At 42.5% G+C, this 25,666-nt stretch overlaps 1 protein-coding gene across 3 annotated transcripts in view; it reads left to right on the plus strand.

Annotated features, from left to right (window-relative positions):
- The first annotated feature begins 9,406 nt into the window (after positions 1-9,406).
- Positions 9,407-25,666, plus strand: part of lamc3 (laminin, gamma 3) — a 101,621-nt gene continuing 85,361 nt past the window's right edge. Inside the window, exon 1 of one of the 3 annotated variants that reach the window (XM_061800030.1) lies at positions 9,407-9,557. The gene's annotated coding sequence lies outside the window, so the exon portion shown is untranslated. Of the gene's footprint in view, positions 9,558-10,450; positions 10,650-21,686; positions 21,926-25,666 lie in introns of those variants that run through there. The other 2 variants (XM_061800032.1, XM_061800031.1) reach the window with 2 other exon arrangements.

The following is a 25,666-nucleotide window of genomic DNA, read 5'->3' on the forward strand; positions in this document are numbered from 1 at the left end:
TCTTCCTTTCATTCTATTTGCTTTTTTTTTTTTTTTTTTTTTTTTTTAACCATTTCATCAGCTTCACCCTCAATAAACACCATCCAATTTAACTACTATAGGATCCTTTGTTTAGGTTTAAATGAGAAAGAAAGAAAAAAATCCTCCAGTCGTGATTAGAGAGGAGATGAGCAGTGTAAAGATTTGTGTGGACAGGGAGGCTGCCCGTTTACTCCTCTGCTTTCAGACCCTTAATGAAGCCAGAGATGACTTTAATCCTACTCGGCAGTCCCGGCACGACCGGGTCGCCTCAGTCCGCGCCGAACACGGCCTCAGACTACACGCTTGGCAAAGGCCAACAGCTGGAACACGACATTCCTGCATTTTGCACGAATGACGGCGTACGTGACTTTTCGTAAGCCAGTCGGAACGGGAGACTAACACTAACTTACGCTCACGCAGTAGTAAAGTCATCATTATAGTAAATAATTACAATATATACACTCTTCAACCACAAAATTACAACAAAGGACCATATGACCACGTATTCTTCTGCCAGTACCGCTGAAACTAGTTTCTTGCGCGGCGTACATAACTCCGAAACGTCGGAAACTGAGGACCTCCCCTCCCCCTGCACATCTTTATTCTTACAAATCTTTGTTGTTATTCTTGTAATTACGACTGTTCTGACAAAATTACATTTTTTATTCTCCGTTCCACTTTATTAACTGGAAATTGCAAGTTTTGGGGACTATCGTGACATTTCTTAATCAGGTTCCTCATCGTTATATTTTACCTTTATTCACACAAATACGACCTAAAAAATAATGTGACTTTCTCTGTAATATCCCATTTTTATCCTCGCAAAAATTACATCTTTAGCATCCTAATATTTCAACTTTTTTCGCATAATTACCACTTTATGCTCTTGGGTGCGCGATTCCGGCATATGCTAGCAGCGCGGCAAATATGTCCCAAATTGAAAATGTCAGCCGGTAGATGTGCTAACTAATGGTTAGCGCTGCTCCAAAGCACATTGATGAAGCGCCTCCAAATGCGCTGCACTGCTCCTCAGCGGAGACGACATCCATCACGCGGTGAGGGGTTCACCCGCGACGCGGCGCACCATTCTACCCATCCGTCAATCAGCAGACAGCCCTCCTAGAATACCCACGTACAATACGCCCATATGACCCACTGTTAGCAGCTGTGACTTGTGAAACACGGTGATGATTGCAGCGGCGGACTGATAATGCCTTAAGCCTGGTACACGCAAAGATTTTGGACGTTTTTCTCTCAATGTCAGAGATAGGGCATCCTGACAGGCAAAAAAAGATAAAATACAAAAAGATGGATATAGAAGTATTAGTAGAAGAAGCTAGGCTAGCTTTTTTTGGGTGTGATTTTGAGCCTATGCCTCCGAACTTTGGCTTGAGAGTGGGCGGGTTTAACGAGCCGGGACTGGGACTGGTAACAACGCAAGCAGCGGTTACAGCAAAAGTGGTAGGCTACGCCCACAATCGACACACAATCGCCTACAATCGATGCAGCGGCACACAGCCCACTTTGAATCAGTACTTTCTGACCATGTCAGGTTCCTCTTTCTTTCTTTTTTTTTGCCTGCTTGTGATCTTGTTTTTACCTCCTTTATAATTTAGGTGCAATTTACATGTCTTTACTTTTCTGTTTCCACGCTTCTACCTTGTTTAATTCTTTTAATTGTATTATGAATTCCAATTCTACTTGATTGCTCCTTGTTTGTCATTTCTGCTTTGTGATCCACAACTTCGGATATTGGCCGACCATAAAACGCGATGGGATACAATAACTATTTCTGTCATACTTACCCTGTTTGTGTTTTTTTTCCTATTCAGGGTTGGGGCGAGGGGACTTTGGCGCAGGAGGGAGGGAACAGCCTGAACAAGTACTCAGTCAATCACAGATATTCAGTTTCGTATAGTGTAACCGTCGTTGCCTGCCACATAATACTACAGAAGTAACAACTGTGGCGGCAAATGGGGTGACGGCGGAAAGACTATAAACGATGAATCTTTCCTTTCAGCTGATAGCATACAAATAACTGTTCCTCTACAGTTTTTCCTATTGAGGGTGGTGGGAAAGTGGAGTCTATCCCAGATAACTTGGCATCGAGAGGTAGTGTACAGCCTGGTACGGCCGCCAGTCGATCGCAGACATTCAGTAGTCCAGAAGTAAGAGCTGCAGTCTACGTCGTTTTCAATCTGCTCTCCATTTAAGCCTATATGATTGACAAGTGCGTAAATACAATCCCATTGATGCTCATTAATTGGTTTTGGCACGTTTCGTTGGGTTTATAGTTGCATGAGTCCATGCGATGCTCGAAGACAGGCTTGTATCTGGAATGCACACATTTGCTCGGCAAACACTTCATGTGGGTTCCTCTGTCGTAAATCTCCGGCTTCTCTCTCGTCTCTGCGCTCGCAACTCCGGCTCGTCTGGAATTGGAATTCCAGTCATTTTCTCAAATGTCACCCGCCACTCGTTTATATCCAATCAATAGCTCCTCTAACAAATCTGTTTTTCTTCCCGGCATCCAAATCTCCTGTAAAACACTCGTCTAAAAGCCGCATTACCAACCACACAAACAAATCTACAGGGCGATGGCGTTTTTTGTTTTTTTTTTCCTGGCAGACCTTGTTGATCATCGGGGGACTTTTAGTGTTTGCCGTCTGGCTGTTGTGCACCCCCGCCGGGTGAGGGTGGGGAGGTGGGGGATTTAATGTCTAATCCGTCAGGTGCATGCCCAAGCATTCCTTTATCAACTTTATCAATAGAAGTGCAGCTTTGCCAGAGCAACGTGGAGGCGGTGGAAAAAGCAATTCCTTCATCTGGAGGAGGTGGTAGTAGCCGTGGTGGGTGGCGCTCAGTCTGGTAGAAACAAGAATTAAACCACTATTTGACGATTAAGGCTGTATTTGCACTGATTCTCTCAAGTGGCACAGTTCAGATTTGGTGGCTATATGCGATTGTTTGCAGCTACTTTCATGTTCGCCAAATATGAGCTCACACAAATGACCCACATAGGCACGCACACCCCCCCCCCCCCAAACTACTTGCGGTATAAAAATGAATCCCAGTAACTTGATGTCTTTAGAAGTACAGATACTGAGAGCAAAGTGTCTCGTGCAAAGCTGTATGATGTGACTTATGACTTGTTTTTACACCAGTATTGACTTAAAAATGACATTTAGTGGGTACTCGACTTGATTTTTGCCACAGTAACTTGCTTGAAACGTGACGATGTAAACTTCAGACTTAAGACTCGCAAATTTGTGACTTGCTCCAACCGCTGAGAAATACTTTACAATGTTTTGTTTTGTTTTTCTCTCCCCCAGAAACCTCATCCAGACCAGATGGAATAAAAAAAAATAAAAAATCTATATGTATGCACAGGAATTAATTACCACGTCTAAACTTTATCAAGACGACGTCAATCGATTTAGCGGATTTGCGTCGCGTGTGACAACGTGGGAAATACATCTTGACTGGTGACTCAATAACGGACAGATGCCTCTTCACATGGCTCGCCTGTCGATCTACCACTCGATGGCGATTGGAGTCAAATAAGCATGAGGGATTATGATGAAGTGTTGGGCAATTTCTGGAATAGGGAACTCATTTCTTGTGGTCTGTGATTGTCTTTCGCTGTTTTTATTCAAGAGCAAAGCACAGTAAAAAAAAAAAAATATATATATATATATAGTTATAACTGGACGGCACACAGTGCCCTCTCATCAATGTTTGTCACTCTGTTCCAGTTTCTCAGGAAATAATTTATGCAGACATTCAGGTTGTCTGTGGGTGCAATGTCAAGGTTGTGTATGATGTTCATGCGAGACCAAACAATCCTTCAGGACACGTGGGTATGTGGACATAACAACTAGACACCCGGGTATGTCTACATGATGAGACACCTGGGTATGTGTGCCAAACAACCAGACACCTGCGTATGTGGATATAACAACCCGGCACCTGGGTATTTGTACGTAACAATATGACATCTCTCTATGTGTACATCAAAACCAGACACCTGGGTTTATGAACATAACATGATATCTGGGTATCTTTACGTAAAAACCAGACACCTGGGTATATGGACATAACAACATGACATCTGGATATGTTTACATAAAAAACACAAACCTGGTTATGTGGACATAACAACATGACCGCTGGGTATGTTTACGTAAAAACCAGAGACCTGGGTATGTGGACATAACAATCAGACACTAAAGGTATGTGGGCATAACAAACCAGACACCTGGGTATGTGGACATAACAATCAAACACTTAGGTAGGTGGGCATAACAAACCAGACACCTGGATATGTGGCCCTGTGAATCTCCAAAGATGACTTTTTTGACACTATCAGAGCTATTGATTGCAGTGGCCGTGAGAGTTCAGCTGAAATGCAAAAGCCAAGGCAGCTATGAACCTGGCACTCATTTTGCTGTCAAGTGGCCGTTTCAAGGTCACTTTAGCCAGTTCCAGGAGTCCTTCAAAAGATGGACCTGTCCCTGAGATTTGGCCAGAAATTGGAACACTTTATTCGCTAAATTGCAAAGCACTTGAGGTCCATCAAAACAAATCTGATAAGTCATCTCCATCAGGTCGGAGCCATTTCAACTAGGGAAATGAAATTTGGTAAACTATCATGAGTTGATCCAGGAAAAAAAAGTCTCAAGAAGCCATGCCTGAAAAGTCACAGGAGCTAAAAACAGGAAAGAAAAAAATAATAATAAATGATGATGCATGCAAACAGAAACGAAATGCTGCATTTCATTTCTGCACGACCACAAAACAGTGAACCTCCTCCAGTGACATTGTTTTGAAAATTGTTTCTCTGTGGGATGATTTCTTCTTTAATCCCTCTGGTTGTTTGTTTGCACTTGCAAACCCTGAAGCTATACTTTAAAGAAAAGCGAATCCATAATATTTTCCTCCCCTTTTTAACGCTGCGTAATCACACAAAACACGTTCAAAACCGCAAACAATTCACAAGCTCGAGGGATTCGTTCGCTTCCCCTGCGGGACACCTTTGGGGGTGAGGGAAAAAAGTCCGACATCCCGAGAGATCAAACGGCTCACCTGCAGCTTTGATTGAAACTAACGCGGCGCTATCAAAAGGCTTTTCTTTTATTGACGAGCTTTTCTCACGAATCAGTGCGACGGCCTTCGCCAGTGCATCACAGGAGGGAAATTATAAAAAAGGGAGAAGTGTTATTTTTTACGACTCCCTTTTGCACTCACAGCGTCAACAGATATTTGTGCGAAAGAGGAATTTGACAAGTTGAGACCGTGGCTTCAATGGAAACGTCTGCTGTTGGGTACGTGAAAGGCAAAATTGATTCCTCGGCAAGCAGTCGGCGGCACTGTTTTTTTTTTTTTTTTTTTTTTTTGTGTTCATTGTTTGCCGTTGGGGCGGCACGGTGGCCGACTGGTTAGAGCGTCAGCCTCACAGTTCTGAGGTGCGGGGTTCAATCCCCGTCCCCGCCTGTGTGGAGTTTGCATGTTCTCCCCGTGCCTGCGTGGGTTTTCTCCGGGCACTCCGGTTTCCTCCCACATCCCAAAAACATGCATTAATTGGAGACTCTAAATTGCCCCTAGGCATGACTGTGAGTGCGAATGGTTGTTTGTTTCAATGTGCCCTGCGATTGGCTGGCAACCAGTTCAGGGTGTACCCCGCCTCCTGCCCGATGACAGCTGGGATAGGCTCCAGCACGCCCGCGACCCTAGTGAGGAGAAGCGGCTCAGAAAATGGATGGATGGATGTTTGCCGTTGGAGTGTAAGTGTGGCCACTCGTCATGTGTCCGTGCCTCGAGGCTCCACATGCAGCTGGTGGTGGCGTGGAGCCAGGAGGCGGGAGGTGGAAACTCTTGGACGGGTCACCCGGAACGGCAGATGGCGACGGGTAGGAAGCGACACGCCGGCGGGGGCTTCCCCTCGGCCTGATTTCTGCAACCAACTGGTCAAAAGGTGGCCAGGAAGCCGAAAAATAAATAAATGGTGAAAACCCATGAAATGATCAAACTTTGTCGTCGTGCTCCGCCCATATTAGATGACGAAGATTCTCAGTTTAGAGCCACCCGCTTCTGATTGGTCCTCATTTTGGCAAGTTTGTTACAGTAAAAGCCCTCGTATTTGCCCCAAATGGCAGACTCTCTGTTCAGTTTCATGCATGGTTCCTTGAGTTTTTTTTTTGGTTTTGTTTGTTTTCTCACGTCCAGTTATGACAGATGTGTTCACCCAATGTTGCGTCCGCTGCTAAAACTGGCGCCAGGGGCAAATTGTTTTCTTTGTTTCCAGGGGCGCTACAGCGTGAGTTTTCGAAGGTCGTGTTGGAAACCCACTGAAGCAGTAATTCACAACCGCTGTGCTTATCCAATTTCACTTAATGGTTCCGGAAATGATGATGTACTTACTATAAATAATATATTTGTTCATCTTTCTATTCCAAGGACGTACAGAAACAGGCAAAGCAATTAAATGCTCTTCCGTGAGATGCCCGAAAGTACAATTAACCTGTGAACTCATCTTTTGCCATTCAAACAACAGAATGCTAAAGACATTTTTGTTGTATATACAGTACGTTTGTGAGTAAATTGAGACGAGATTGTTGCAGTGCTGTATATATTTTTGTGTAATAATTTGGTTTGATGGTGTGCCGTGAAATTTTTCAAATGTACAGAAGCACTGTTGCGATTTAGCGTTAAAACCGGGAGTAATTGATGCCCTCCAAAAAAAATGTAAAACGTGAATTGGCACAAAAAAACACGACGAGGTGAATTTTTTTCAGTGACTAGCCGAGGCGCAGGCTCACTGTAATACTTTTGTAAACAAACCCAGATTTCACACTGATGAAGTAAATGTGTGCGTATATTGAAATTGATTATTTCCATATACACTGAACCTCGTTTATCGCAGGCATATGTTCCAGACCAAAATCCATGATAGAGAGACTGTATAACAACTTTAAAAAATATATAGAAATTTTAGCCCGCCCACTTCTAACATCACTTTGAGGTAATGAAAAGTCTCTCGCTCACACGGTTCGCCAAAAAAAGAGGCAAAGCGTGCTTGCTTTAAGCTTTTTATTTGTTCCCCCACGTTAGTTTACCGTAAAACTGACAAATCAAACGGGAATTAAACACTGTATATTTAAACACCAAAATGTTCAACCAAAACATATGATGACAAAAGTCTGTTACCTTAATGCTAACACAATGTGAAATGCCATAGACGGGTTAATGGAAATTAGAGCATACGACAATACTCGCAAGCGTATATTCTCTTTGCTCTCCTTGGAACAATTGGTGAGGATTGGGGGAGTTTTGCAAGAATAATAATTAAAGCCATTCCATGAGGGCTAGTAAAAATGGTGGCCATATTTGATAGACAGCAGCCCGGGTTCACAGAGGGGAAGCATAACGACGAGCGGTGCAGGAAACGGAGAAATCTCATTGAACTTTTGCCAAGGCTTCATCAATAATGTCTCAAGGAGTGCTCGGTGTAAGAGGATATATTGTAGCAGAGCGCCATGCAAATGCTCGCTTGTTAAATTGGATCTGTGCAGCTCGGGGCTACCACGGGAGAGGAAGGAAGCGAGGTTGAATCGGGATAAAATTTGTTTAGCGGGGAGAAAGCGAAGGGGAATTGGCGGCCGGGAGATGAGAGAAGGTCGGACAAAAGTGCTGCGGGGTGTTCGTGAGTCCTGAGGAGATGTCCTGCTACGAGGCCACGGGGGGCTGATTTGGGATAAAACGCTCAGGAGTGACTGGGCGTGTGCAAGAGGGAGATTGCTTGACCCCTGAGCAAGTTCAGCTCAGGCACTTTCTTGACATTGGAAAAAATGCAGGGGGGAAAGGAAGAACAAGACTTGAAATTTGCACGTATGGCTCATTGAAGACTGTCAATATTGTTACGTTTACAAAAACATGTTACATTCAATGGGAATCGTAAATTATGTTCCATGTTTACAAAAATGCCTTTATTAGATTTGCTGGTGACGAAGTTGTCGTTGATTACTGAAGACTAATTTAGCATCAATGTTCACAAAAACAAGGATATTAAGCTCACTGAAGACTAAATTATCTTTGTTGTCGATAAAAACACGTATGTTATATTCATTGAAGACAAAATTGTCTTTGTTGTTGACGAAAACTCGTGTTAAATTGGTAAAAACGAAAATGTCTTTGCTCCTTTCAAAAACACGATAGGATGATTGAAAACTAAATTAAACCATTAAATCAAATGAATCATTTGACAATATGGAGTGAGCGTTTTAAAAAAAAAACGCAAACATAAGAGTAATTGCTCTTCTCAGCGATAGCTACTTCATGTTTGACACAAACACACGTGACTCTTAACACCGCAAGAGACCAAAGTGTCATTAATTGCACTCACGTCACAAATCGGGGGGGCCAGATTCACCGCCACCTGAAGCAGAAACGACAATTACGCCGTCTGTGCAAAATAACGCACGAAAGTGGCACGATAACGCTGTCAAACGTGATAATTGTCACTCCTCTGTGAAGCGATGTGAACACGAAATAAATTGAAAACGCTAAATTAGGATTCGTTCAAGAAATTTAAGACAAATTGCTCTTCTGCGTTTACCAAAACAAGTAGATTAGGTTTGTGAAATTGTGTTTCATATGTCAATAAGTCAATCATATGTTAGGTTCATTTAAGACGAAATCGTCTTTGGCGTTAACAAAAACGTACGTTAGGTTTGCTGAAGATGCTAAATTAAAAAAGAAAAAAAAAAAGCATGTTTTGGTTGTTGAAAACTCGAAATGGTCTTTGATGTTCAAGAAATCTCAGACGAACCTGTCGTTAGCGTTGACAAAAACACGTAGATTCGGTTAGTTTCTGTTTTTTCAAGACTAGTGTTTTGCTTTCTCCCATATTTCATTCTTTCATGTAGCATTAGTGGCTGAGCATTCCTCAGAAATTTTTGACTCCTCCCTCCCCACAAAAATACGTCAAATAAATGCTTGTATTTGTCATTATTGACATTGAACCCATTAACCCTTCGCACGTGCAGTATGTTATTTACGGACGCGCCGACATCTTGGGTATTTACTGCGTCTCGGTTGGGTTACTCATTAAATACAAAGCGGTGACATTGGTGAGACACGTGGATTTTTACAAGAGCTGCTGTACCGCCACCGCGTCAATTGAGCGCCCAATGCCGCTATTAAGTTTCACCGGGCCTCATTGTGTTTATGACGCCTTCGCACACACGCACACACGCGTCAGACTGTAACGCTATACGATTGCTTTCTTTTCATTCCCATTGCGACTAAGAGCACGGAAAACTCATTGGTTGTGTTACACGGCAAACATTCCAAAAATAGCCTTCAGTGATCTTGACCCGCCAGTCGATAGGGGAAGGCGGTGAAACCTGATTACCCACGGACGGCATTCGAGCCCGCGTCCATTCGATTTGCCTCCTCCCTCAGCTCAGGCGGCTGGAAGACAGGTGTGACGCCGCGTGCATGGCGATCTACCAAGCCGGATTGATTCAAAATGCAAGGTCTGTTCGCACAGTTGGGCTGTCAGCGTGGGCTACGTTTGTGCAGTTCAGATTAGCCACCGCTACTGTTTCCTTTACGGTCCAGGCAGCGGGCGACGACAACCACAAACGAGGCGGAAAGGCAGCAGAATAACAAAATAGATGACTTCAAAAGTTGGAAGCGGGCCTAAACTCCCGTTTTTAAGTATACAGTGAACCTGTTTCTGTCGGCTGCAGTGCTTCCAGTACGGCATTTGGATGCTAGCTTTGTTGTCCAATCAGATTTCAGCCTCGATGTGTTGCCATGTCCATTTAATCTGAGTCAGTCATGCTGGCACATGTGACAAACTATATTAACAATGGGCCAATTTCGTTAACCAAACGGATTTCAAATGAAGACGATGACGTCAGCATCTGTCCTCTGATTGGTTGCTGAGAGCTAGCAAAGTGTCTGTAGCAATTTGCACAGCACTGAAGATAAAGGTACAAGTTGGCAGAACTCGTTGTTATGTTAATACTTTTAATAATCAGCATTTCTGTTATGGTGTAATTGAATATTTATTAGGGCTAGGAAAAAAAGTATGTGCTAATTGAATTAATTCTCAAATTCCAATGTTTAAAAAAAAATAAAAAATCTAATCCTCAATCTGAATTTTCACATTTGAATGTAAACGAATCAAAGCATGCTTTTGTTTACTTCAACCGCCATTTTGATTTACTGTGCATCGCTTCTGCGGATTGTAGAGTCACACCGAGATCGCGAGAAAGTTTGTTTATAAAAAAAAAAAAAAAAAAAAAGGGAGAAAGCGAAGGGAAATTGGGGGATGAAGGAGGCTTGCTTTGAACCTTCGCTCTCCATTGAGCTGCACGGATACAATGGAAGCGGTAAAGCAGCCATCGCTGGAGAGCGGGGCTGCGGCAAGGCGACAGATTTAAGCGAGAGAAAGCGAAAAGGTTGATCCAACACAGCGTGACGCTAGCGCGGCTAGCTATCCGGCAGGCTAGCTAAAAGGCGGCAGCTTGGTCTGGTCCGTGAGGATTTGTAGCACCAGCGGCAAGCACAAAACAGCGAGTCTAACTGCTGCAAAGCTACGGCGGTGGATCCTCGTTAAAGTAAGCCATTTTAAACTAAAAAGAAAAACTTTTCTGTACGCTAACGCGGTAGCTAAAATGTGCCAGTCATGCTTCTTTTATCGTTTCAATTGATAATCTTATTGGATTTTTCATTTGTTGGACTATTTTTTTTTTGCAAGAGTACAAGGAGTAACAATTCGATTGTGATCATCATCAATCATTTGCCAATGTCAATACGAATAGCGATTGGAGTTTTAGAGGGTGAGTCCGACCACTAGTATTTGTTTTTGTCATGTTATTTGATACAGTTCATATTGATTTTTGAACTACTTTAGATGATGTATGTGGTTTTGTGTAACTTTAGTGACAGTTTTGTTTACATTCCGAGTTGTGCAAGAAAGTGCTTTATCTGTTTTGCTATTTGTTTACAATGTATTAGCAACGATAAACTGGGCATGTGTAGTTATCGCAGGGATTTGTATTAGATGTAAAGTAGTCCCTTTTTTAAAAGCGGTTGTATAGTCATAAAACAGAAACTGCTCCCGGCGTCGATCTATTGTGAGTGGCTTAAAAGTTTGAAATTGGAGCGATTTTGGCTCCTCTTTGAAGCATCAAAATGGAGTGCACCGCCTTTTCTCTCCACTCACTTTGTGTTTATGGTCATTTAAACACTCTGCAGCAAAGTCGGCCGCAGTGGGCAGTCGATAATGACCTGTGATGGATTCTAAATGGAAATCAGAAGCCTCAAGTTTAAAACCTTAACTTAGGTTTGAAACCTTAATTTCAATTTTTTTTTTTCCTTGTTTGAAACCCTAACCTCGGCTAATTTGACACTTTAACACTTGCTGGAAACCCAAATTTGCACCCATTGTTATTCCGGCAGACATTGTCCGGGTGTCAATTTGTGTCAGTAGGTTAGCGTCATGAAAGCGCGACGCCACAGCACTTTTTCACACTTGAGCGCAGGACACGAGGAAGGCGCCGGCGTCTTTACTAGTTGGCCAAGATCACACGAGTTGTGTTGTCTTGGCGACGGCGTTTACAGAGATGACACTGCGCGGATGTCAGAAAACAACCCAGACGAGGAGCTCAAGCGCGACCGCACTACGAACGACGTTACAACAGACAAAACAAAACAAAACACCGAAAGTGGACGACCTTGCTGGGTGATCTCGGAAAGTCTGACACTGGCATGAAAACGTAACCCTGGCTGGATAACTGAATTTCAAACCCTAACTAAGGGTCCAAAACCCACATATCAAACCCCATCTTGAAACCATCAACCTTGTTTGAAACCCTAACGCTGGCTTAAAACTCTGACTTGGGTTAAAAGACTCATTTGAAACCCTGACTCTTGTTAGGGTTTCAATGAGTAACACATTGAAACCCTGACAAGGTTCCATTCTGTATCCATCCTAACACAGAATGGAAACCCTAATTTAAAACCCTAACACTGACTTGAAACCCTAATGTGAAAACATCAGCGTTCTTTGAAAGCCTTACACAGGCTTGAAAGTATAATTTGAAAACATACACTGGCTGGAACCTTATTTTGAAACCGTAAACCTGGCTTTAAACCCTACATAGAAAACCCGTAGCCTAGTTTGAAACGCTAATGAAAGCTTGAAACACCAACCTGAAACCAGTTGTCTAAGACCCTAACGCAGGCTTGAAGCCCTACTTTAAAAACCTAACCCAGGCTTGGATAACGCTAATTTCAAGACCTAGTCCTGACTTGAAATCCGATATTCAAACTTTAGCCCTTGTTTTTAAAAACCTGACCTGAAACCCTAACCAATCCTTGAAACTCTAATTTGAAACCATAACATTGGCAGGAAACCCTCTTTTGTAACGTTAATCCCTAATCAGAAAATTGTAAACCTAATTTGAAACACTAAACCAGGCTGCAAACTCTACTTTGAAACCCGAACACTGACTTGAAATGCTAATTTGCAGAAATCGCAATTTGAAACCCAGCGTGTGGCTTGAAACGTTATTTTTATTAAAGCCCTACCCCAGGATTGTAGCCCTAATTTAAAACCATAACACTGGCTGGAAACCCTACTTTGAAACTCTAACCCTGCCTTGCAACCCTAATTGGAAAGCCATGACTCTAATTTGCACCACTAACCCAGACTACAAACCCTACTTTGAACTCTAAGCCTTACTTTCGCTTGAAACCCGAATTTGAAAGATCTTGGCAGATGATTCCGAGCGCTGTTAACGCCAATTTAGACCAAAGCCTTCGGTGTGACCTTGTTTCAACAGCGACCCTCGCTTCAAATGAGTCGGAAAACACCAGAACGCCAAACATCTGCGAACCGCAAACGCCGACGACGGCGGCGGCGGCAAGGGGCTCCCTCCCCGCATCAGCAGAGCGGCGCCGGCTAATTCTATTTTCCTCTGCACAGTTATTTGAGCAAGGTGACCTTCTTCTTCTTCTTCTTCTTCCCTGCGAGGAATAAAAAAATAAATCACCTGTGAAAAGGTAGACGCAGTCGCACCAGCGTGACTGATGAGACCAAAAACAAACTCCCCGCAGTTCAGCAGACATCCTGCAGGGGGGAAAAAAAACTAAAATCAGGGCTTGGGCAAAATGGTGGTCGCGACACACTGGGGTTGTTTCACGCGGAGAGCGAGGAGACTGTTGAACCTCAGTGGAGGATTTAGTGACCACCGAAGAGCGAAGTGAAGGCGAGCGGCGTGCTGGTTGAAGGAGCACGCCATCACTAACCAACAGCCGCAAAGCAAAATTCCGCTTTTTTCTTATTCTGCTCAGTTCAGAGGTCAACTTCATCTTTCACAGCTCACCTTCTGTACACATGAAAGGTGGAAATTATTTTTTTTAAATTTGGAACCCTAACCCTATGTTGAAACCCTAACCCAGGCTTGAAACTGTAATTTCAAGACCTAATCTAGGCTTGAAATCCTACTTAAAAACATTAACATTGGTTTAAAATCCTACTTTAAATCCCTAATACTTATTTAAAATCCAAACAATTGTTGAATACCCTATACAGAGGCTTGAAAATAAAATTTAAAACTTTAACGCTTGTTCAAAATCCTAACGTAGGCTTGAAAGACAACTTTAAAACCCTTACCCTTGTTTGCACCACAAACACAGTCTTGAAACCCTAACCCTTTTTTTAAAGGCCTTACCAAGGCTTAAAACGAAACCCTAACCTTGTTTTAAAACCATAATTTGAAAGTCCAACTCATGTTGTACGCTAACTTGAAACACTAACGTCGGCTTCAAACCCTACTTTGAAAGCCTAACTCGGACATGAAAACCTAACATTTGCTTAAAACCCCAAAATCGGGATTGAAGCCTATTTTGAAACTTTGACTTGAAATCATAACCTTGGCTCGAAACCCTCCTTTCACACCCTAACATACATCACCCAAGATGTTTTGTGATGCTGGTTGACTCCAAAATGTCCTAATTGATTTTATTTATTTATTTATTTATTTTTATTCCAACGGTGAAAATAGCTGAGGTCTGCTGAGATTTGTTCAAGTGACAAATGACCTTGAAGTTTATTTCTTGACCTTCCAGACATTTGTTTTCCCCCAGCAAATTCCAATTCCAGTTTGCACTCCGAATCCTCCCATCTTTTTGGGCACGTTCAACTGCACCGCAAGTCACTCGCCAACTAAGTAGGCGGCTAACACAAAATGGCAAGCCGCTGTCTTTGTGTGAGCAAACCAAGTGGGGGAAAAAGTGCATTAGGCGCGTGTGGTCTTGGATACTTGAGGATCTTGTTGAGCAAAGATGCCTCGGCGGCGCCTTATTAGTCATTCCCACAATGCGAAGGCTGTTTAAATGCTAACAGGCCTCTCATCCTTGTTATCACGCGCGCCTTCAGGAGCGCGGAGGAAATCACAAAATCCAAGCGCCTCGGCATTTTGACCTCGCGGTTCACGCCAGATGGATCACCTGCAGCCGGAGCGAGAGCGCAAGGCCGAGGACAAAGGCATAGGTGTTGATTGTTCTCCCGGCATTAGTCCATATTTGCGCTAAAGCACATCAGCTTGTTATTGAATGATCCTAAATTGACTTGGCAATTCTCTGAGAGGCGCCGGGTGCCGGCGAGGAATAACAATGAAGGGAAGCGAGGCCGGTGGGGGAGAGGCGCAAGTGGAAAATGGAAAAGGGCGGAGTTATCAATAAGCAATTCATTCTAATTGCTCGTTTGAAGCCGCGCTCGGCGTGCGAATGCGCCAGCCGGTCACATCTGCAGCTGTCTACTTCCTGGGCATTCTTTTTAGCGCCAAAGCGCTGAAATTAAAAGCGTCAGACCAATTAAAATGCAATTCAACCTGACGCTATTAACATTTCACCTGTCTGTTGACCCTTTGCTAGCGAATGAGTGTTTAAAACAGGCTAGCTGGAGCAGAGGTGGCAAAAATACTCGCACTCTTACTTGAGCACAGTGTGTAAAAAGTATTTGGAGTACTTAGCTGTGAAAGTACAAACACCCAAACAATTAAACACAAAATACAATTTAACTTGACACTATTAACACTTGACCTGTCCCTTGACCCTTTGCTAGCAAAATATTTAAGACAAGCTACCGAAGAGCCGAGGGGGCAAAGGTACTCAAACTTTGTACTTAAGTAGAAGTACAGTGTAAAAAAAAAAGTAGGAGTAGTACGCGGTAAAACTGCAAACTCCCGGCCAGTTAAAACACAATTTAACTTGACTCCATTAACATTTAACCTGTCCTTTGACCCTTTGCTAGCGGATTATGCATGTTGAACAGCTAGGAGCAGAGGTGGCAAACGTTTTACACACTCTTTACTAAAGTAGAATAATACAAATACTTGTGCTAAAAAAATATATATATATATATATATATAATAAAATTTTAAATAAACACTGGTAAAAGCAGAAGTATGAAGCACTGAAAAATTACAAATGCCCAACCAATTAAAACATAATTTAACTTGACTCTGTTAACATTGAAGCTGTCCCTTGCCCAAGTCGTTTTGGAACGTTTTCAGTAAAACAAACACAAATTGTTTTGATTAGTTTTTATTGTATCATGTGTATATTTTGCATTTTATTTTAACCATGTGAGAAGTGCTATATGAATAAAATGTACTCGCTTGTTACTTACCAATTCCTTGTCCAAAGTCTGCCGAGTTCCCTGTAGTTTTTCTGTAAATCCTGTTAACAAACCAACCTTGCCTTAGTCTTACATCCATAACGCACCCAATACTGCATAAGTGTCTGCACGGATCGCAGGGTCCGTACGCATGACAGTTTTTGTTTGCTATTCTTTTATTCTTTTAATTCCTCTCGCCGCTGCCCTCTAGGCAAGCGTAACGAGCTAAACAAACATGCCGATTATGCATGCAAATACATAAACCTGATTTTAAAAAATATATAAATAGTTGTACTCAAGGCAAAGTGAGCTTGTGTCATGTTTAATTTGTTGGTCAAAGTGAACGTACTAAGTGTGTCCTCGCTGGAGTAAAAAAAAGTAATAATAATAATAAAAAATATAATTTTTTTTGCAGAATAACTGCAGGGGCTGTGTCTATTTCACATGAGACATAGTTGAGCGAGGTCATTAATACTCTACTACTATTGACCAGCGGCCGCCCACGTAACGCTGATGCCATGCGCAGCCAAACGGATGAGCACTTCAAGGTGCAAACGATAAGACAGGAAATGCACTGGAACACACTGTCAATGTAATTATGTAAAAAAACGATCGGCACAAAATCCAGCACGCTGGTTCATCATGGCGCGACGCATGAAAATCACTGTAGGACTGATGATGTAAAATGAAAATTAGAAAATTTCCGCTTGACTGGCATTTTGGGTTGATGTTTGCCATTTCCTGGGTGTGTACCTTTGAACCGGGTGCATTTTAGTCATAGGCTGTCGGCCGAGCCTGGTGGCAAAATTTGATCATTGGCCATGAAACACGAAACCCTTCCTGGTGTGTTCGGAAAATATGATGCAGTTCAGTAGTGCCTAGAGATACAAGTTTATTTATTCCGTGACTATGCTCGTAAAGCAAAACATGACGAATTATCTTTCTCCATTGAAATGAATGGAAATCCCATTAAACCATTCCAACCTCTAAAAATAGATATTTTTTTTTTATTAAAAGAAAATACAACTCAATAATATTGTACTTTATATAAAGAAAAATTCACCAATTACATAATTAAATGTTAAGAAATTAAACAGTTTTGGTTGCATTTTTTGCATGAATTCAATGGAGATTGTGCTGTTCCTTCTGGTGTGCACACCTTGACCACCTGGGGGCAGTATAATACTGTACATTGAGCCGGTCTCATCTTCTCTGTAAGCCACCGCGACGCATATTAGTCGTTCTTTGCAGAGGATAAAGAATACATGACGTGAGTATTATGGTATCTGTCCACAGGTGATATGCGCCGATCTCCTCACTTGGAAATTTGTTGGGTCAGTCACGCTAAACATCCAACTTTAGTACTTGCAAGTTGCAACCAAGCGTCCGACTGTGTGTGGCACAGCCTTTAGTAACCCGCCTGCATCAAGGAGCCAGCTGTCACTTCCAATCACGACGCATATCACTCGCGTTAGCTGTGTTTAATGAGCAAAAGGCGAGCAAAAGCCGTCCCCGGGAAGCTGGTTTTTCTTTTTCCTAATTGATGCATTAATTAAACTGGGAAAATGCATTGTGTTTGCCTGCTCCACAGTAAAGCTTCTCGTGAAAATATAACGTATCCATCCGCATGTTGTACGCAGCACATGGTGAGAATGTTGACACCTCTGAAGCGGTGGGGACCACAGATCGGTTCTAGCAGCTGTGTGTTCTCTTTTATTTCCGATAAATTGACATGGTTGCCATACACGGGAATGCTATATAGCAAATACAGTTGCCAGCAGCCACGAATGGGCCCTCGCAGCCCCTTTTTCCTAAGTCAAATCCTTGAAATGATCGCATTTACACATTAGATAGCATTGGCGAAAAGGCTTCGTAATTAAGCGTCGCCCATCTGACTAGGATGCCGACTTCCGATTTGGGCGAATTCCTTTGCAGGAGTTCGTCAAAGCCTTTGAATTTGTCTAAAATAGGTGCTTCGACTTCCTGTTCAAAATCGAGCGTGGGTGCTTGAGACTTAATCGATTTTTGTGAATGAATACATTTTCACCTCGTAATAATAATAATTTTGTGTCACCCATCTAGCTCGGTCAGTGATTTTCAAAAGTACCCATACCACCATGCCCTCTAGTGGTACGCCAAAGAATTGCTACCAATGTTTGGTTGTATTTAACTTTTAAGTTCAATACATTGACATTTAATATTTAATAACCTTTTTGGTCACGTTTAGGTTCCTTTTTTTATGTGCATTACATTTTAACATTTTTATATGATTTAAATGAATCATTCTTTAAGTACAGTTTATTTTCCTATATTTAAGTCCAGTGTTAATGTTTAAGTGGCTTACAATAATCCATTCATCCATCCTGCCATTTTCTAAGGCTTATCAGAGATCGGGTCGCGGGGGCAGTAGCTTTAGTAGGGACGCCCGGCTTACAATATTATTAAATATAATTTTTAGGAATAAAATTCTTGTTTTTAGTATTTTTAGGTGCTACTTGATGTAAAATGTTTGGTTGGTTTAGGATCCCTGCTTCTGATTTGGGCAAATTCTCTAATTGGAGTTCGTCTAAGTGCTGGAATTTGCCCAAAATTGGCATCTTCATGAATTCCTGTTAAATTTTTGGGCATGCATCCTTGACTTTTTTTTTTCTTATAAAAGTGTCCACCGAATTTCACATCAATGGGTGCAACTTTTTTTCCCCGCTAAAAAATGTAATTGTAATTTCCCTGCTAAAAAATGTAATTTGATTTATTTTATTTATTTATTTTTTGGGGTGGTTTTCAGTAATGTTGTACTGAAAATGAATATGATAATGGCAAAAATTATATATAAATAAACATGATGTACCCGCATTGTCTGGTTTAGTCAACTTATTCAAACGCGCGTGTTCCCAGAGTATTAAACACGCCTTGCTGCTCTCGCAGCCTTATCGCTCATCCTGGAGCAAATGAAGCTCGTTAGGATCAATTAAGCTTGCCTCTGGAGGCTGCCGCAACACCACCGAAGGCGTTTGGAGCTTCGGGAGTGATCCGTTCATCTATACATGTGTATATCCACGCGCAAGGCCGGCCGGGCTTGTAGCCTGTCCCAGTCGAGAGGCGAGCCAGAACAAGTGCTAATCACCTGCCAATCACCGGACTGATGGCGAAACTCAGGAGTTCTCACATGCACGCACTCAAATAACACACACACTCAAAAAACACACACTCTCCCACTCTCATCCATGCACTCTCGCTGTTACACACACACACTCTCTCACACAAACACAGACGAACAAACTCTTTCACACACTCAAACACACACATGCACGCAGCCTCACACACTCACGCTGCGACACTCGCAGACTTGCTGGCACACATGCTCTCACACATGCACGCTCACACACACACACACACACACACTTGTTCTTTCACTCACACACACTCACTCCCTCTCACACACTCATGCGCTCAGTACACTCTCAAACACTCACACACATGCACGTAAGCACTGAAACACCAACATGCACACAAAACTATGAGGGGCCGTTAGGGACATTCAAGGATTAGCTCTCACACTTACTATTTAAATGCTTTTCACACACACAAACTACTGAAAAGAGTTGTGAAAAAAGTGTTTATTAGAATGTTTGAGTAGTGTTTATGAGAGCTTTTGAGTAGTGTTTATGAGAGCTTTTCAGTAGTTTGCGTGTGTGAACGCATTTGAGTAGTAAGTGTGTGTGCGAATCCTGAATAAAGTCCCTAACGGCCCCTCATAGTTTTGTGTGCTTGTTGGTGTTTCTGTGCTTACGTGGCCCCTCATACAAAACACACACACACACACGCTCTCACAAACACACACTCACTACCTGTCACACACTCATGCTCTCACTACACTCTCTCTCAAACACACACACATAAGGACACAAACACTAACATGCACAAAAAGCACACACACAAACAAAAAAACCATGAACGCTCACTCTCACTCGCTCACGCACACACACACATGATCTCTCACACACCAACACAATGCACATTTGGTTAAACATCAAAGACAATGCCAATACTCTGGTGAACCTAACACGATAGGTATTCATTGTGTTGCTCTTAACCACTCGTGCCTGCCTAGATCGGAGATTTACAGCTCAACTCAAACCTTGTTGGCAGCAGTGCTTCAAAGAATAACGGTGCGCTCTCGTCGTCGAGGCCCGAGAACATCGACACGACTTCATGTAAAGCTGCTAAGAAATGAATTCGGATCCAGTCTGGCGCCTTGACATGTTCTGTTTCCGAGGAGCGCACCTCCTCTTTACTTTCGCAGAGCACTATTCCCGAAGCTGTCAAAACACTGTGGCTCATTATCGCATACGCCGCCCTCCCTAACCCGCTACGCTTCGCAACCTTCATCCCTCAACAGCGACGAGGAGTTCCGGCTCAAACCGTGCACCGACGCAGACGTCTACGCGGAGATGAAGTTCGCACCAGACGAACCTCGGTCTTGTCGAACAAAATGACTTTTAAATAAAATGCAATTGCTGAGGTGTATATTTTCTTTTCCCCCTCAGTATTTCCAGTGATCGGATTATGCACATATCAGCTACATTTTCGTGTTTCTCAGCCCACAGGCGGCACCGCTAAAAAAAAATGCATTGGGAAGAAAGACGAAAAAAGCAAAAGTGTTGGCAGACTTGTGCTGCGTAATATATATATAATTTATCTTCCACCGATGATTATTGGATGCAAATACTGCAGAGGCAAAATTCGCCCCAGTCCCGCGAGGCCCGCTACTCGGGCACTTTTGAACATTTGGCGTCGTCACTTGATGACAAGCGCTATTAATACGATACCTTCGATATACAGCCACACGTCTGCGTTCTCAAAGTAATCGTACGCCGCTGTGCACTAAGACAAATTCTTTAATTATTCATAAGGGCAAAATACTTTCAAACATGATATTTCAGCCCCGTGGGGGCTGAGAAAAAAGTTGTTTTCCTATTTTCGGCAGACAGAGCAAGGACGAGCCGATGATTATTATTTATTGTTTGGTACCGAGCATATTTGTCCCTGAATCACCGGGGAAGAAAATGAATACAATCTTGCTTGTTTTTGGGTTTACTGACTGCTGGAACGTTGCGCTCGAGAGCAGTCTTGGATCGTGAAGCACATGCTGCTTCACCACGTCTCAAGACAAACAAAATGGATTAGCTGGTGGGTGTATTTTCCAGAAACCAAGGCGGTTGAAAGAATTCGTGTAAACAACCACACAAGACAGTTAATGTCGGGCAGTGGCAGTAAAATCATGGGGGGACGTGGACTAACTTGCAATACGATATTTCAGGGGGTCTGTGGTTTCTCTGCGGATGGCAACAATCCATTGATGTCAAATCTCCTCATCCGCGGGCTGTAAAAAAAAAAAACTAAGAATGCTCTCGTTCTTTTTTGGAAGCCTGAAACAAATGCGACTGTTGCGACTCGCTCGATATGAACTCATCAGTTGCACATTCCGTGTTGACATGTCGACTTCTTGTTGAGTCAAAGTTCACTCGCTGTCTGATGGAGTTGCTATTGATCGCTCTGCTACAATTTTCACGGTAAGTTTGCTAACATTGGTTGCTAGCTTGCTATCGTGTTGACTTGTACTACAGCTCTTGTTTAAGGTCATTACAAAACATTGTAAATATGATTTTAAAATGTTAGTAACACGCATTTAACGGATACTCGAACCACACTCGTTAGACCTTCGGACTGCATTTGCAAGTTTGTTAGGAGTAGGGGACTTTAGCCTAGTGATTAGCGCACTCAACTCTCAGCCGGCGAGAACGGTGGAGGTGGGGGTTTGAGCCCAGAATTTGCTTCACCATGCAGAACACCACCGTTGTTACACATTTACAATTTATTAAGTTATTAACACGAGCAATGTTTACTCCACCAGCCGCCACTGCTAGCAGATAGCGTTTCAAAAAAGGAAAAAAAACAATCCAACGGAATGTTGAAGAGACGATGGCAACGGGAAATATGCTGGCTGAGATTTTATACGGAAGCAAGCCAGACACTTTTAACCCGTTCGTGTTATTTGGACCTAACGGGACTTACTTAGGCGTCCACATCATGCTAATGTGGCTCTGCAAATCCCTCAATCAATTCTACTTGACAAAAGCAAGGCTTATAAAACCTTCATGCGAGACACATTTGAGAGCAGCTTGGAAACGAGATCTCCTAGGAGAGGTACTTTTTATATCAACCACCGACATTGTTCCTTTCCACAGATCAATAATCGCTTCATGATTCATGCCACGTCAAGGCCTCGCACGTCGGCTCGCCTCGCATTTGTTGGCTCGGCAGCTGATGTTCCTGTATGCGAACGCGTTTCTGTACATGCGTCAAGCGTATGGCTCCTTATGTCCCAACAGGGACGGGTTAATGCCTCGGCTAGAACGCCGGTCTAGGTGCACTTAGCTGCACACAAGCGGCATGATTGGAAGACTAATGGCAACTGAGTCACTGCGACATGTTTTACTTTTAAGAGCTGGTAATTACTGTCATTTTCTTTTTATTTTGGTGATAAGTCAGTCTTTAATGGTTTTAAGGAGACGTGCATTTCCCCCCCCCCCCCCCCCCCACAGTTTAAAACAGTTGCCAGATGTTCTTAATAACATGTTTGTGATAAGCTTTCTTCAAAGTACATCAAGTATCAAGAATTATGGATGTATTTTGGAGCACATTTCTTGCTATGGTGAAATTGGATCAGTCTCAAGCAAAAGCCACCACCAGCTGATTTAACCATAATCCTGACTAAATAATTAGTTTTTCTGTAAAAACTCATCATCTTGGGGCGGAGTCAAGTGATGTAGAATTTTTTTTTTCCCCACAATAATGCTCAAGATAGATTAGATTGCAATCTTTCTACCCCAAATTTTATTTTATTTTATTTTTATTTTATTTTTTTGGCCCATTCCAAAATCCTAATCAGAATTTCTATCTATATACAGGACCAACTCTCACAATGGAGATATACTCATCCAAAAAATACTAATGCTTTCCAAATTTTTTTTAATCAGTATCTGATGGATATATTTCAGACCCCTTTTGGGTATTAAATAGGTGTATCAATATCGTCGCGTATCGTGCAGCATTGATACACCTGCATTAAATAAATTGATAGAGCAAATCAACAAAGAGTTGATATCACCACATAGCACAGGTGTTTTTTTTCTTCCAGTATATTGATTATTGATTATCATTGGCAAAGGAAAACGACCAATCCCCCCCAAAAAACATATCACCATATAGCACAGCTGTTTTATTTCTTACAATTTGTCGACACATGCGTAATCACAGTATCGTGACACTAGCGACATCATTGGCGAAGTAAAACAACCTGTTTATAAACAACACTAACTGACTGTTGCGATCGTGATATCAATATGTTCACCAAAGCAAAACCTTGGAGAACGGAAACAAAAAACAACAAACGGTTGTTATCACCATATATCACAGAGTTGTTTTTCTTCTTCCACTATATCTCAAGAGGTGCGCAGTCACTTTATCATGATACTAGCGATTTTGGTAGCAAAGCAAAGCCACTGATAAACAACCCCAAAAGAACAACTGGTGGAGACAGGTAAATTAAATGTCCCCCCCGCCCCCCATATCAATTAGCTCGCAATTGCTGTATCGTAATACTAGCGTCATCATTGGGAAAGCAAAATAACCAATAACAAAAGGCAACCCATAGATATCCCAATGCAGCACAGGTTTTTATTTTTCTTCCGATGTATCGATAAGTGTGCATCACTTTATCGTGATACTAGCGATATCATTGGTGATAGCAGCACGGTATACTGTAATTGTGACCTCTTAACCTCGTCTTAACCTTGTACAGTATCGAGATTGTTCTGGACCGTTGTTGTGATAAAGCCAGCAATATCGTGGACCCGTCTGCCGATATTGAAACTAACGCAGACAAAGCTGCCGCAATGCCGCGGTGACATATGAGTCAACTTTTTGTGGACCGCACTGTGAAATACTTGTACTGACATTCATAGTTATTGCAAGACAACAAATGTAAAGGTCACTTATAGGGAGGAGGGGGAAAAGAAGCAATGGGTAGGGTTTGACTGTAGGATTTTAAATGAGATTTCATTAGGCGTGTAATGGCATCAGGAATGTTAATAAAGAAGCTTAATTACTGGAGGGGAGGAGTGCGGGAGGCTTCAGACGGGTGGCAGGTGACTGGCGCTTGGTGTCCTTGGGGAAATTTGCGTGACACAACAGTCGACGTTCACTCGTTATTCCCACTGAGAAGAACCAGACGCTGACTACAATCACCAACAGAGTCGGTGTACAATTTTTTTAGTCCTATTTGTTACCAAGTCGGTCTTAGTGTGTCCATTTAAAAGGAAACATGCATTTTTTTCACTATTGAAAACAGCTCCCTGGCGTCTTAATTAAATGTCTTTAACAATACTCGGGAAAAAATACACAAAGGACAAAGAATTGCACACACTGTTACATTACAGTGAACCTCTGCCGTTGCTATTCACTAATTCGCCTTTTTTCCCTTGTCCAACCTATCTCCAGAAAAAATTGCCATTGTGCTCTTTCTGTCATGCCTTTAATGCCACAAGATGGCGCCAAAGCCCTGACTAATAAAAAAGTACTGATTGCTGTCAAGGAAGTAGGTTGCGGTTCTGCGACTTTAGACTATATTTCCTCGAACGCATTTTTGCTATTTTTCCAGCCGAGATGCAAAGTGAAATCCAAGATTTGTTTCTAAATACTTTAAACATGTTTGAAGATAATCGCGGAAAATGTCCAACAACTGAGCACAATGTAGTACTGAATTGTGGAGATGGCGCGTTAAACTGTTGTAACTATTGCCAGATTGTTTTGGACCACTTGGGTGTCCGGCATGATTTGCCCCTCTACCCCACTTTATAAAAACTTGCACCAGTGGTTGTCAAGCGCAATTGTGAGTTAATTAGCTAGTTAGCTCATGCCTACACCCCAAAAACGCACCTTCCCTGGATACCACAATTTACAGAGCAACTCGGTGTCGTTATTTAAATTTCCAAGCAAGGCGATGCAGACGAACCCGCCACCTGTCCGTTGGTCGAGAGGAGCCTCGGAAGCATGTTAGCTGGTGAGCTCGCTGGCGGCTAGCTGATGTAGCATCCGTTTTTCAGCGGGGCGTGGTTTCACGCATTCAGTGGACACACCCACAGCATTTGTGAGGCGAGACAATGGCGTGAATTTTCACAATTTTGAAACATTCTGTATGCTTACCAATTTTTTATTTTATTTTTTTTGGTCAGGATTGTTAACAACACTTCTCTGTGGTGCGTCAAATTTATAAGACAAATATATTTTCACTTTACAGGGACTTAGCAGTAGACTGGGTTACTATTCAGGCAAATTGGCCCATAATTTGGCTTTTATCAATTAGATCCAAATGACTGACGGAACGTCAGTTCTATTCAATTTTTCTTGCCGGGCAGCTATCTTTGCCTAAATGACATCAGAGTCGACTGCGAAACATATGTCAGCCATCAAAAGCACAAGTGTAAAGTAGATGACATCTGAGTCTCATATAGGACAAAAGGGGGGAGGATTTGATAGCGCAATCTTGTTTGGTGTGTTGCATTTTGCTAATCAATTTGCGGCGTGACAGCTCTCCCACCACTGCGCTCCAGCCCATTTTGTTTGCTAATGAAAATAAAATTGGCAGCTCCAGTCAGAGGAGCATAAATTACATGCAGATATTGGCACTCATAAATAGACCAGCGAAGTGGACACGCCGCCGGATGAAGGCGGGAGGAGACGCCGGTTCAATAAATGAATAACAGCCGCCCTTTCCACGTTATTCCCAAGGCAAGTGAGGGAAAATAACATTGAGTGTACTCGGAAGTATTGCAAATGTGTATATGTGTAAATACAGGGTGTCCCGCAAGTCACGATGCACATTTT

Source organism: Phyllopteryx taeniolatus, chromosome 15, assembly GCF_024500385.1.
Source record: "Phyllopteryx taeniolatus isolate TA_2022b chromosome 15, UOR_Ptae_1.2, whole genome shotgun sequence".
In the NCBI taxonomy this organism is placed as follows: Eukaryota; Metazoa; Chordata; class Actinopteri; order Syngnathiformes; family Syngnathidae; genus Phyllopteryx; species Phyllopteryx taeniolatus.